Source organism: Lactuca serriola, chromosome 7 (assembly GCF_051521515.1).
Source record: "Lactuca serriola cultivar US96UC23 chromosome 7, Lser_US96UC23_V15, whole genome shotgun sequence".
Classification (NCBI taxonomy): domain Eukaryota; kingdom Viridiplantae; phylum Streptophyta; class Magnoliopsida; order Asterales; family Asteraceae; genus Lactuca; species Lactuca serriola.
The window spans coordinates 146,020,261-146,034,774 of NC_136414.1; positions in this window are offsets into that span (position 1 = coordinate 146,020,261).

Genomic DNA, 14,514 nt, shown 5'->3' on the forward strand with positions numbered 1-14,514 from the left:
CCCAAAAGGACCATGCTCATAATCAGGTCAAGTACATACCAAAATATTTATGGACTAAGATACTAATCCAACACTAACCAGTGCCTAGCCCTATGCATCGGACCGAAGTCTGGAACTAACCAGGGCCTCGCCATCTACATCGAATCGTAGTCCGGAAACTGCATCGGACCGAAGTCCGGAACTAACCAGGGCCTTGCCCTCTACATTGGACCGAAGTCCGAAAACTGACTGAACATATCATAGAATACTCATAACTACTAGCATAAACATATATACGACATACTTCATCAGACCGAAGTCCGTGAAAACTAACTGAACATAGCATAGCATAATCATAACTACTAGCTTAAACACATATATTGCATATTGCATCGGACCGAAATCCAGAACACATAACACAAAGACATGCTTAAACCACAAAGACATCAAGCACAGTGAACCACTACATCGGACCGATGTCCGGAACTACTGCTGACTAAATGGGTCGGCATTGTGGTCATAGACCCATTCCTACTGGAAGGAATACTCACCTCGTACGGCTGATTACTGAAATACTGATCAGGAACTGTCTGACTGCTGTTGCGGTAGCTCATCGACTACAATTCCCATAAAACACTTAATCAAAAACTGATAACTAATCTTAGGGTAGAATGACAATTTTACCCTCTGGCCAAGGTCAACCTCCTGGTCAAAGTCAACTTACAGTTAACCTGACTCGCCGAGTTGGGCTGCCAACTCGTTGAGTCCCTATCTTTCCCTTTATTCCCCCACTCGACACTACTCGTCGAGTTTGGCAATGACTCAACGAGTTCTCTTTCTACATAAATGTTAAGTCGACCTTCAATTGATTCACCATGTTGTATGAACAACTCGTCGAGTTCCCCATCAACATAAGAACGCACCCCGTCTATGACTCACTGAGTCTTATGAACAACTCGTCGAGTCCGTCTGCTTCCATCTCTAAGTCTTAACTCACTGAGTCCTTACTCTAGTCACTTCACAGACTCGCTACTGCTGAACCGGAAGTCCAAAAATCGCAACCCGACTTGCCGAGTCAGAAGAACGACTCGCCGAGTCCTATGCATGCAGATTCTATACAGTCAATTCTAATCAACCTTAGTGAATCCAATTCATAGATCTAAGCTTATAGGACTATCTGAACACGTAAAGTTGCTAAGTTGACGTGTATCTAAGATGCAATGAATCAATAACACTCAAACTTTGCTGTTATGGGGGTTATTAGACCAAAACAAAGCCATGGCTGCCAAAAGGTGGTCTCCTTGAGCTTCTGGAGCTCAAGAGGGGCTAGATCTGAGATATGACTCGATCACAAGGCTTTATCACAAAGGATTTGGGGGTTTTGAGCTTAAAACCAACAATTTGGGGACAAACTAGATCTATTAGCACAATAATCAAGATGGAAATTTTATTACCAGAAGGGATGACAAAAGAGGGGTGTATTCTAGATCTACTTCTTCTTCTTCGTCTTTGAGCTCTCCTACCTTCTACTTGTTCTCCTTGCTCCAAAAAGCACCAAAAGTTCCTTCACGAGGCAAAGATCAATCACACACACTTTAAGGAGGCTAGGGTTTCGGGAATAAGTCTTTGGGGAGTGAAGGAGACTGGTTTGGGGCTATAATGACGTTTAAATAGGGTGCAAGCCCTTGAAATTAGGGTTTCATCCAAACTGGCAGACTCGCCGAGTCCGAGAATATGGACTCGTCGAGTCGCCAATTTAAACCGCGTGTAATCACGTCTCTACTCGACGAGTTGGACTACTGACTCGTCGAGTACCCCTCAAAAAATGAAAATTACTTTATTTAAATCACATACCAGAAATGGGGCGTTACAACTCTCCCCCACTTATCTTAGACTTCATCCTCGAAGTCTACTGCTTCTGATTCTATAAATAACTCTGGATAATGCTCTCTCATTTCCTCCTCAGCCTACCACGTCCATTATGAACCCTTCCGGTGTTGCCACTGCACCTTCACTAGATGGACTACCTTGTTCCTCAAGGTCTTCATTTTTTGATCCAAGATCGCAATGGGTCTCTCAATATAATTCAAGTGGCTATCAACCTGAATATCCACCAAGGGTACAACTGTTGACTCGTCCACTAAACACTTCCTCCCATAGAGCATCTCAAAAGGAGGGCGGTCAATACTAGTGTGGTAACTGTTGTTATATGAAAATTCCGCTAATGGAAGATACATATCTAACTGCCACTAAAATCTAGGACACATGCTCGAAGCATGTCCTCGAGAGTCTGAATCGTGCTCTCACTCTGCCCATCCATCTGAAGGTGGAAAGCGGTGCTAAAATGGAGACGAGTACCCATCTCGTCATGAAACTGCTTCCAAAACCTGGAAGTGAAACGGACGTCTCGGTCTGACACCATCGAAACAAGCACCCCATGCCGTGCCACTACTTCGCGCACATAAATATCAGCTAGCTTCTCAGCCGATATACTCTCCTGGATCGGTATGAAAGGCGCACTCTTGGTTAGCCGATCCACTATGACCTAAATCGAGTCGACTCCACGCGTGGTCTTGGGTAGCTTAGTGATGAAATCCATGGTGATATCCTCCCATTTCCATACGTGAATGTCTAAAGGCTACATCTTTTCGTGGAGTCTCTGGTGCTCTGCCTTGACCTTACTGCAGGTCATGCATCTCTCCAAGTACCAGGCGACATCCCGCTTCATGTAGGGCCACCAATAATCAGGTCGAAGATCTCTATACATCTTCGTCGCCCCCGGGTGGATGGAGAATCGAGACTTATGGCCCTCGTTCATCAACACTTGCCGTACTCCGCCCTAGTACTGTCATAATCGAAGGAGGCTACTCGGCCCACGATCCTCTCACACTTCTACCTCTCCTCCTTTAGGCCCTCAACCTGTGCCTCTTTAATCTGCTCCAACAATGGAGTAATCACCATCACCCTCAGGCATATATCTCTGATCGGGGCCGCCATCGCCTTGTGGCTTAGGGCGTCAGCCAGTACGTTGGCCTTGCCTAGATGATAAAGGATCTCACAATCATAGTCCTTAACCACATCTAACCACCAACGTTGCCTCATATTTAGATTCGGTTGATCCATGAGGTACCTCAGACTCTTGTGATCCGTGTAAATGGTATTGCAGATCCCATAGAGGTAATGTGGCCAAATCTTGAGGGCAAACACCACTACCCCCACCTCTAAATCGTGTGTTGGATAGTTAGTCTTGTGTGGCTTCAACTGTATAGAGGCATAAGCTATCACATGCTCTCTCTGCATCAACACTGCTCCCATCCTTGTGATTGAAGCATCACAGTAGACTACAAAGTCATCCACTCCCTCTGGCAGGGTAAGAATCGATGCCTCACATAATCAGTGTTTGAGGGTCTCAAATGCTGCCTGCTGCTTAGGCCCCCAGCGAAACACTACCGACTTCCTAGTCAGTCGGGAGAGCCGAACCCTCTTAGGAGTCGAACCCTCTTACGAGCTGAACCCTCTTAGGAGTCGATCCCTCTTTGGAGCCGAAGCCTCTTAGGAGCCGAACCTGTCAGATGAGAACCTATCAGAACTGAACCTCGCAGACAGCAGCCGAGACCGAACCTCGCAGACAGCAACCGAGACTGAACCTCGCAGATATCAGTCGAGACCGAGCCTCGCTTTTGGTTCCCTCTCACACCTTCGGTTCCTTATTCGCACCTTCGGTTCTCAGCACTTCCAAGAACCGAACCTCACAGGTTCAGTCCATATTGTATGGTTTTCGACTACTTTAGCCTCCTAAGCCCGTTATTGACATTTTTGACGTGGAATTTTCACCAAAAATCATATTTTAACATATAAGACCCTAAATATTCATAATTTAAACACATTTTTAGGGAAATCTTTATCTAGGAATAAAACCTAGTGGGTGAGATATTTGAGGTGGAGTGTTGACTTTACCTTAGTGTGTAACACAAGCAACCTCCCATACCCACTCCATGACCATCCTCAATCACTATTCCACCATACCTGGTCAATCATTGTCCTTTTACCCACCATTATTCCATCCATACTCTTGAACAAAAGCTGGAAATCCTCATCTCTATTCCCACTTCACTCCTACTCCACCAAAGAACAAACTCCATTCTTTCTCATTTCTCTCTCTAAAGATTTCGAGATTTCAAGGCTTATTTTCAAGTTCTTCATCTACCTTTGGTAAGTAAAATCATCCTTCATATGATTATTCCACCTCTTTCTACTTCAATCATAGATTTCTTACACCAACTTCATCATATTTATGTTAGAACTTTGAATCTTCAAGCAATCTTCTAAGTGTTCTTGAGTTGAACACTTCCGTTCTTTAACATCCATCCACTGAAATCACTCAAGGTGAGTTCATACCTCCACATTTTCCTGTTTTCTTCAAGTTTTAGGGGAGAATACAAGTTAAATCACCAACAACATAACTAAACTCAAACAACAGCTTTCAATAGAAAACTTAATGTTCATTCACGAACTGTTTTGAACATCTTAAACTTTTTAGTTTTCAAAACTGTGTTAGGTGCAAATAGTTCAAATTTATACCTTTAAAATGACTACTTGCATGTCCATACGATTTATCTGCAATTTATGGTTATTTTGACAAAACTACTTATCACTGTAGCTTCAAATTTGGACCAGTATGTGAATATGGACACTTTCAAACAAGTTAGAGACATCTAAAAATCATAATAAAATTTATGAACAAAACAGACACATTTTATAAACTCTCAGAGTTTACAGATTCAGTTTTCGACTTCGTATGATTTTTTTGTGATTTTTCCAAAACAGTGCAGAAATGTTGAAAACAAATTAACAACTTACAACTTTCATCACACTTTGTAACGTGTTGAGCAAGGTGTTAATCTTTGATGATTTCATATTTTACGTGTGCTTTACTGTTGAGTTATAACTATAGAATAGAAAATACTCACTGTTTGGTAGAGTGCTTTGTCATTACATATAATACATGATAAGGCATGATAAACATAGTTATGTTTTTGCTATACATTCGACTCACATAAAATGGGGTTCATTTGCATTACAAATGTTTTGGATAAACTATAATAGGTATAGTTTATGTTTCAATTACATTTAAAACTCATTACCAAAGGTTTTCAGTTCAGTTCACAAAAATCTATTAATGAATAAATTTATGAGATATTCGCTTCGCGTTACATCCAAAGTAACGAAATCAAAAGTCCTGTAAATTGTAACCAGAGTCTCTTGTAAGGAGAATGTGATAGTTGTGTATAGATCTATATTGGATCTGACAAACCCACACCTGAGCTGCATGCAACAACTAGACCGATAGGTCTGGGGTGACAAGTGTCATTTAACTTGCGACGCCTAAAGAACGTCGTATTACGAGGCCGTCTGAGTCACAGTATGGTTATAATAACTCATATGGGGTATTAACAAAACATAATATTTACGGGTTTTACTTCTAAATTTAACGAGTTTATGTCGATTCAAACTTGAATAAATTTCTTTAAGTATGGTAAAATACTTGTACACTTCGGTCTTGACTTTTAAGACTACAATGCATTACATAAGGAAAATATTATATTTTTCTCGAACAAGCATCAGTTTTACAAGAAGAGGATTTTTTTATCACTTTCAAAAGCTTATGAACTCACCAACTTAATTGTTGACACTTTTTCAAAACTACTTGTATTCTCAGGGAATAAATAAACAGGTAATCGGCCGCTTTTGAGGATGGAACGTTAAGGCATCAAACGTTTCATTTCTTTTTGTCAACATAATGTAATTGATTTGGAAACATCTAAACATATACTATGATGTAACTTTTCCAATTATATTTATGTTGGTTGTCTATACTTTGAGCACTATTATAATTGTTGTTATGATACTATACATGAAGTCCTCCACCCACGGGCGTTTCCGCCATCCTTGGTTTGGGGGTGTGACAATTTGTAACGCCCGGTTCTTGGTATGTATTTAATTTGAAAATTTATTCACTTTTGTATAGAAACTTGACGACTTGGAGGCCCTAAACTTGTCGAGTAGGAATGGAATTGGACGTGGGTTAAGAAGTCTAGTTGACGAGTTGAGAGCCTCAACTCGATGAGTAGGGCTAGCAGAACGAAACCCGAATTTTCATGGTTTTGCACCCTATTTGAACACCTTAACATCTAAAGGCTTACCTCATTTACAACCTCCAAGTCCCAAAACCCTAGCCACGAAACCCTTGTACCTTGTGTGAGCTTGTGAGTCATTTTGAGAGGAAACTTGTGTATTTGAAGCTTGTGGAAGAAGAAAAACTTGAGGACTCAAGAAGAAGAGAGTAGATCCAGAAAATTAACACCATTTGCAAAATTTTCAAGTAAACATGTCTCAAACTTGCTTAATGATTCCTTATATCTTTTTATTGTCACTTTTATTGAGTTTTTGGTACAAGTAGCATGGTCCTTTGGGAAATGGACGTCGCTAGTGAGTATACTTCCAGATCTAGGACCTTGGAGGGCCCTCATGGCATAAAGGTGCAAACATTATGGCCATTGAAGCCCCATGCAAGCTCTATGATGTCATTTTGGCCTTTTAACCGCAAAAGGTCATGCATAGAGAGAAAGGTAGAGACTTTACACGTATAAGTGGTGCGTAGGCTCTATATCTTAGTTTGAATGCCTATGCTTGAAGTATAAATGGCTTTTGGATCAAGATCTAGGTCTTAAAGAGTTAGGGTTTGTGCTAAACCTTTATAGGAGGCTATTAATAGGTAAAGTTGGAAACTTTACCCTCTAAATGGACATTTTCATTATATAGATGAAGTATGGAGCCTAGATCTGAAGGATAGGAGCTTAATCTACTAAGATGGCTTGACAGACCGGAGAACTCGTCGATTCCATAGAGGAACTCACCGAGTTGGGTCGAAATGTCCCGATTTTGTAAAGGGAAAAACTCGACGAGTTCAAGGATGACTCGATGAGTTGACTGGAGAAGTCCCGATTCTGTGGATAGGAGGAAATCGAGGACTTGACAAAGAACTCAACTAGTTGGATCACGATTTTAGGGTTTATGATTCATGGAACTCGGCGGATCACAATTCAGCTACTTCACGACATTTGAGGTGAGTTACATTCAAGTAGGAATGGGTCAAAGGCACCAATGTCGACCCACTAGTATTTGATTATAGTTGAGATGATTGTCTTTGTGATAATTGTCTAGTATGCCACTATCTGTTATGCTTTATGTGTTAGTATGTTTTGTTATTATGCGATAGTGGTAGGAAGGGTAGGATAGACCATGTTTCTATTTGAAAGAGACCGAAGGGGAGACCAACACCCATATATGCTAGGCAATATGTGATTTATGTGTATATGCTAGGATATTATGTGGTAGTGGTAGGGGTGAGATAGTCCCCGAATATCGGTTAAAAGAGACCGAAGGGGTAGGCCAGACCCCATAGATGCTATGTAATTAGTGGTTGAAAGTGACCGAAGGGGTAGGCCAGCATGTAGATATGCTAGGCAGTTACCAGCTGAAAGAGACCAAAATTGTAGGCAAGCACCCAGATATGCTAGGTAGTATGTTACTGTATGGGATGTGGTATAATGGGGGAACTCACTAATCTTTGTGCTTTCGGTTTTCAGTTTGGTTTCAGGTACTTCCACTTTGAAGGGAAAGGAGCTGACATGATCGTAGCGCATCACACTACATTTTCCGCATCGGAGATCTTTGGGATTGTTACTCTGATGTTACTTATCATGACATGTTTTGAATATTGATACTCTGATTTTGATATGATTTGATACTATGGTTGTTTTCAGACAAATGGTTTTATAACCCTTTAATTTAAAATGATGTTTTTGGTCTTGAATTTTGGGATGTTACAACAGAACTCTTATTGAAGCTGGAAGAACTATGGTTGTTGAAGTTGGTCTTTCATTGTCATTTTGAGTTGAAGATGTCAATACATTGTGTTATACTCATAACCGGTCTATTATTGTCAAATGTCATGGGAAAACTGTCAATGAGCTATTGAAAGGGAGAAAACCAGACATTTCTTATTTTCATGTGTTTGGATGTATTTGTTACATCTTGAATAAAAAAGATCAACATTCCAAGTTTGAGGCTAGATGATGATGGAGTGTTTATACGATACTCCAGCATATCCAAGGCTTTTAGAGTATTTAATCTTTTAAGACCAATTGTTGAAGAAACAATTCATGTCACCTTTGATGAGGATTCATCCATTCATGATCGAGTTGATCACTCCTTGTCAATTCTGAATGAATTTACTTTCAGTCCTTCAGATCCGATTCTTGAGCTCTTGTCAAATGATGTTGAACCCCTTTTTCCTAATGTTCATCATTTAATCAACTCTCAACATATCCCTGTAGATCAGTCTGTTGTCCATGAAGAAGCTGATTCATCAAATCAGGAAGACTCTGCTCAAAGCAATACAGATGAAGGTTCTAACACAAGATTCCTTCGAGATAATCTAGAATCTCAAATCAATGGAGATGTAAATTATGGGATTCTCACTTATAATAGAGTCAGCAACAACTTCTTCATGTTTGTTAACTTCGTCTCAATGATTAAACCAAAGAATGGCGTTGATGCATTGAAAGAGGCTAATTGGATTAAGGCCATGCAAGATGAGATAGATGAATTCGAATGTCATCGTGTGTGGAATCTTGTTCCGAAACCTCAAGGAAAAATTATCATTGGTACTCACTCGGTTTTCAGGAAAAAATGGATGAAGATGGAATCATCATAAGAAACAAATCCAGGCTTGTAGCTCAAGGTTTTTGTCAGCTTGAAGGGTTAAAATATGATGAAACATTTGCTCGAGTTGCAAGACTATAAGCAATTCGTTTATTTTTAGCTTTTGCCTCCTTTAAAAACATTAAATTCTATCAAATGGATGTCAAGACTGCCTTTCTACATGGAGTTCTTCAAGAAGAGGTCTTTCTAAAACAACCTCTAGGTTTTGAAAATGAAGAGTTTCCTGATCATGTGTACCGTCATGATAAAGCTGTATATGGCTTAAATCGGGCTCCCAGGACATGGTATGACACGTTGGTAAGCTATCTTCTCTCAAGTGGATAAAAACAAGGAAATATAAAAAATACTCAGTTACTAAATCAATTACGATCTCATATTATTCTTGCTCACGTGTATGTGGACGATATCATCTTCGGATCCACTGATGAAAAACTAATTTTAGAGTTCATGAAGGTCATGGCCAAGAAATTCAAGATAAGCATGATGGGTGAACTAACTTTCTTTTTAGGTTTTCAGGTCAAACAAATGATTGATGGTATTTTTGTTTGTCAAGCTAAATATATTGTAGATATGACGAAGAAGTGTGGTTTCTCTGATTGCAAACCCGCAAAGACTCTGATGTCTTCATCAGCGTCTATTGGCATTGATCCAAGTGGCACTGATGTGAATGCAACTTTGTTTCGAGGAATGATAGGCTCTCTATGTTTGCCACCATATTGGGTGCACGCTATCAAGTCAGTCCTAAGGAATCTCGTATTCATTCTGTCAAAAGGATTTTTTTAGTACTTAAAACATACACCCAATCTTGGGTTATGTTATCCTCGTGACTCTAAGTTCAAACTGGTGGGATACACAGATTCCGATCACAATGTGTGTCGTATTGATCATAAAATCTTCCGATCACAATGTGTGTCGTATTGATCATAAAATCACTTCAGGAGGAGCTAAAATACTTGAAATAGATTGGTAAGTTGGTCCAGCAAAAAACAGACATCCGTGGCTTGTTCTATCGCTGAGGCTGAATATGTTGCCGTTAGAAGGTCTTGTGCTCAGATTCTATGGATTTAGAATGAGCTCTTTGATTATGGTCTGAACTCCTCCAAGACACCATCTATTATGATAATACCAGTGTCATTCAGATGATTAAAAATCCAGTGGATCATTCCAAGACCAGGCACATCGACATTCGCCATCATTTCATCAGGGACATAGTTCAAAAGGGAAAAGTGGAATTGGTATATATTTCATCCACATCAGCTAGCTGACATCCTCACCATGGCATTGGATAAAAAGACTTTGAACAAATTAGTTGTTCATCTTGGCATGATTTCTATGCTATAATTGTTATTTAACTTCTTTTTGATCTTATGAAAAACTAAAAAACAAACAAGTGCTTGTTTTATTATGAATGAAAAATCTTACATTTAGTATATACATATATTTCCTTTCAAACCTATCTAATATTTATCTGCATCTTATTTTTAAGGCTGAAGCTATTTTAAAGGATCTCAACACTCTTGGTATTTAGAAAAAGACTGGCATCATGTCCTTTCCTCTTGAGAATGCCCTCTTTCTCCTCCACTCACTGTTATAGATGCAAAGAGCAACCATCAAAGCAGTAAGTCTTAGCTTCATCTATTGACTCATAATACAATAAAACATCATATTCCCTTATGTTGATCTGGAAGACACGATGGATTTATGGATTCAAGTCAGTTAAGTTGTTGGTTACAAAGACTAATCTTTACTTCTCTCTTGCTCCTGATGAAGCTTGGAATCCATCTATGACTCTTTAATAATTAAAGACCTCATCAATTGTGAGTTGTTTTATGATATACTTACCAATGTTTGTTCTCTTTATAGCTGAAATTTCTAGTGGTAGATATCCCGGAAAATGTAAGTATACTTATGACCATTCAATTCCAAATATTTGATGGATCGGGTCTTGATCACCCTTTAGAAAAAGTTGCACATTTTTCTATTTAAACTATTTTCTTGTTTGACTAAGTCTTTTGTTTGTATTCTTATAATGTTTATTCTCATTTCATACCATTTTTATTTTAAAAAGGAATCTAACATTGGCATTTTGAGCCTATTATGCAACTTTTGACACATAATCGTCCCTAGAAGCATGCTTTTGTATGTGACTAAATCTCTCTAAGACTCTCATCAACAAGAGCATCTGTTGAGAACAATGATTCACCCTCACACGTTGATTGTTTAGCATGGTCTAAACTCTCAAAGTGAGATATCCTAGTCCAATAAAAATATTGATAAAAAGGCTAGGGTGTTTTATTATTTTTAAGTTTATCATCTTTACTTGACCTTGTCCCTAGAAGCATGCTTTCCATATGCATCAAGTCTTATGTTCTGCTGAAACATTGAGCATAACCCAATGGCTTACCATGATTACATAGTCATCAGCGTAAGAGACACTTGTCAGGTCCTTAAATGACAAAGGGTTATTCATTTCCTTGACCTCCTAGTTTGAGGTAGACATGGTTCCATTATGAATTAATGATGAATCTTTGATTCTAGATTGCAACTTACTTTATCATATAAAAGTTTAAACCACTTCCTATTGATGAATGAAACTATTAATAATTCACTCTGATTTCACCTCAGCATGACTGAAACAATCCATTCTTGCCCTTATACTATTCTTTAATGTTTTATGAGTCAACATAATGTACCATACACTGATGAGAGCTTGACAAATATGTGCCGATGGGTATGTCATTGTTTGTGATATATTAAACGCACCTATCCATTTTTCCATTTTTCTTCTAATAAAAGAGATTTATGATTTAGCGTATAACACCACACACTGATGATATCTCGAAATACTTTGTCAGTGAATGGTAGTTTAAGCCAACACTATCAGGAGACATCACAATCTTACTAGGCTACAACTTGATATTATATCCTGCTTGAACTTTGTTGTTGATGTCAAAAAGGGGGAGATAATCTTGGTAAAACTGAAAATCTTGAAAATCTTGTTGAAGAAATCTCACAACAAAACTACATAAAAGTATATTCTAAGGGTGGGGGGGGGGGGGTCGAGTCAAGCTAGAGTCATTCATCTTCTTAAGCTTATTCATTTTCTGTCTTCTGCAATTCATAAATGCTTGATAAGTCATTCATCTACTCAGGGGGGAGAATGAGCCAAAAGCATTCATTGAAGATTAGTTTTGACATCATCAGATTGGGGAGATTGTAAGGTCACACCTTATGATTTGATAAGTCAAACACATAACATGTTGATCCCTTAGCGTCAACGTCTACAAGTCAACAGCGACAGAGCCAGCTTCACAAGTCCAACAACGTCAGCTTATAGTATAGTTGCCCGATTGTAATCTTTTGGATATTATGTTGTTATTTTAGATAAATATAGAATAGATATCAGATATTGTATCTTTATGATAAGATCGATTCTTAGTATATATTAAATACAATCCCGTCAATCAAGGGATATACATGTATAGACTAATATATATACTACATTAGGGCAAACCCTAATGTAGAGCGGTCGAGTAATTTTGTTCGTGGCTTTGTGTTAATTGTCTTTGTGACAAATACGTCTTCTTGGTGAAGAGAAAACCTCTTTTCTTGGTGAAAGGAAAATTTGAACTTTTGTTTCATTTACTTTCTGTGGATTATTTCATTCATAATTGAAGTGTATCTGATCAAACAAAAACCTTCAATACGCTTTGAGGACCTAGCCACTGTATGCTTGGAATTTATCAGCTCAGAAATCAAGACGATCGAAGCATACCATCAAGGGATAGCAGCCCAAATTAGAAGAACAATATATGCATCCCAACTAATACCTACACAAAAGCTACACACTTAGCCTTTAACTTCAATGAACCGTCGATCAAAAGGAACGAATTTAACCCAAGAATGACTAAGAAGAGAGCCAAGGTACTTAGGAAGAAATGGGAAGGGATTTCCAAGAGAGAGCGCAATAAGCCTTCATTGAAGGAAGGAAAAAACAGGAAGTATCGAGAAAGAACACCAACTCCACAAAGAGGATACTTAGGAAGGCTCCCTAAGTGTGATGATTGTGGATTTCATCATGAGGGGAATTGTGAAGAATTTAATTGTAACAAATGCGATAAAATGGGAGACATTGTGAGTTCTTACAGGGGCCAACGAAGCCAATAAATGGGAAAAAACTGGAAGCTATGAATTTAAGAATATGAATTTTTTGGTGAATGTCCCATGAAAATAGTTATGTAATGCTTGAAAAAGGATTGGAAATCCTTCAAATCATACTAGTTAATATATAAATCTATTTTGGATTAAACATTTACAAGTAAAATTTCCTAGGAATGGGCCAATAATCATAGAAATCCCTCTGGAAATTTCATTTCAAAACAACAACAAAAACTTAGGGTTTCTTAATGGTGTAAAATAGAAAAAACTAAGGAAACAACAAAAGGACTAGTATTGGTTTCTAAAGGTAATGTTAAAGAATTAGAAGTAGAACCAACACCCACGTATATGTCCTTCACATAGTGCTACCCACTATTCAAACTTAATTGAACTAAGCATCCTTTGTAAGTCTTATTTCCCTATTAGGACCCGACTTATCTTTCTTGAAACACAATTCCATTTAATGCAACCCTATCCTAATATTAACATAGACTATTTATATTACCTTTATCTTTTTTCACAAATAATACATCTATTATTATTATCATGTGATAATATTATTTTTATACTATAACACATATAGAACCATATCTGGTTTGCACTTTATATATAAAAATATAAATTTATAACATACATTACAAGAAATAGGAACATGATTCACATATAAACTTTTTAGTAGATATTTAATAATTGTGTTAAAATCATGTTCATGAAAGGGACTATGCATTCACCTGACTTAGCTGGGTGAAAGGAAAATTTGGCGGCGCTTCGCTTCACACTTCCAAGGAGATTTGAGGTATAAAGCACTAAGTCTTAGTCTAGTTTCATAATCCTGGTGACTATAATAATTATGTTCTAGATTCCCCATTAATACTAATGTCTGCATCAAGATCTATCAAGTCAAGAACAAATAGGTAGGATCATATTGTAGGTAGGGTCCGTTTGGTATACAGAGTATATTGTTTAGAAATCCCAATTTAAACTCCTCACTAAATTCAACCTAGATATTAATCCTGTAAGTAGATCAATAAGTATAATGACTTGGAATCACTGATAAATATGAATTATAGGTTCATAATAATGACTATGACTATAATTAAAAGTTAAGGCTTAAAATAAATAAGCATAGCTAGACTTATAGAGTAGTCTAACAAAAACCGGGGAATATGTAGGCAAAACTATGGCATGGGAGCTTCTACTAGATAACTACTACTGGTTGGGTACTTCAGGGGGTCCTAGGGAGTTGCCGACTACCAAAAAAACTAAGGGAAAATGGGCTACAAAAAGGAGAACCGAGAGATAGAGGTTGTAAGAGTGAGATTTGATGAGCATATACGGAGGACTATTTATAGGGAAAAATTTGTAACTGTATGCCTCGCATCTAAAATGGACACCGCGCATTTGGTCGGAAGGGTTGACATGCCGCCTTCTTATGGTGCCACGTGTTATTTGGGTGGAGTGCCAGTGTGTACCGCGAATGCTATCTGTGCGGGCGGACGCACGTGAAAATTTCTGATTTCTTAGAAAATTCATATCTTCTTCATACGAGTTCCATTTTCGACAGGTTTGATATCTACGCGTATATATTGA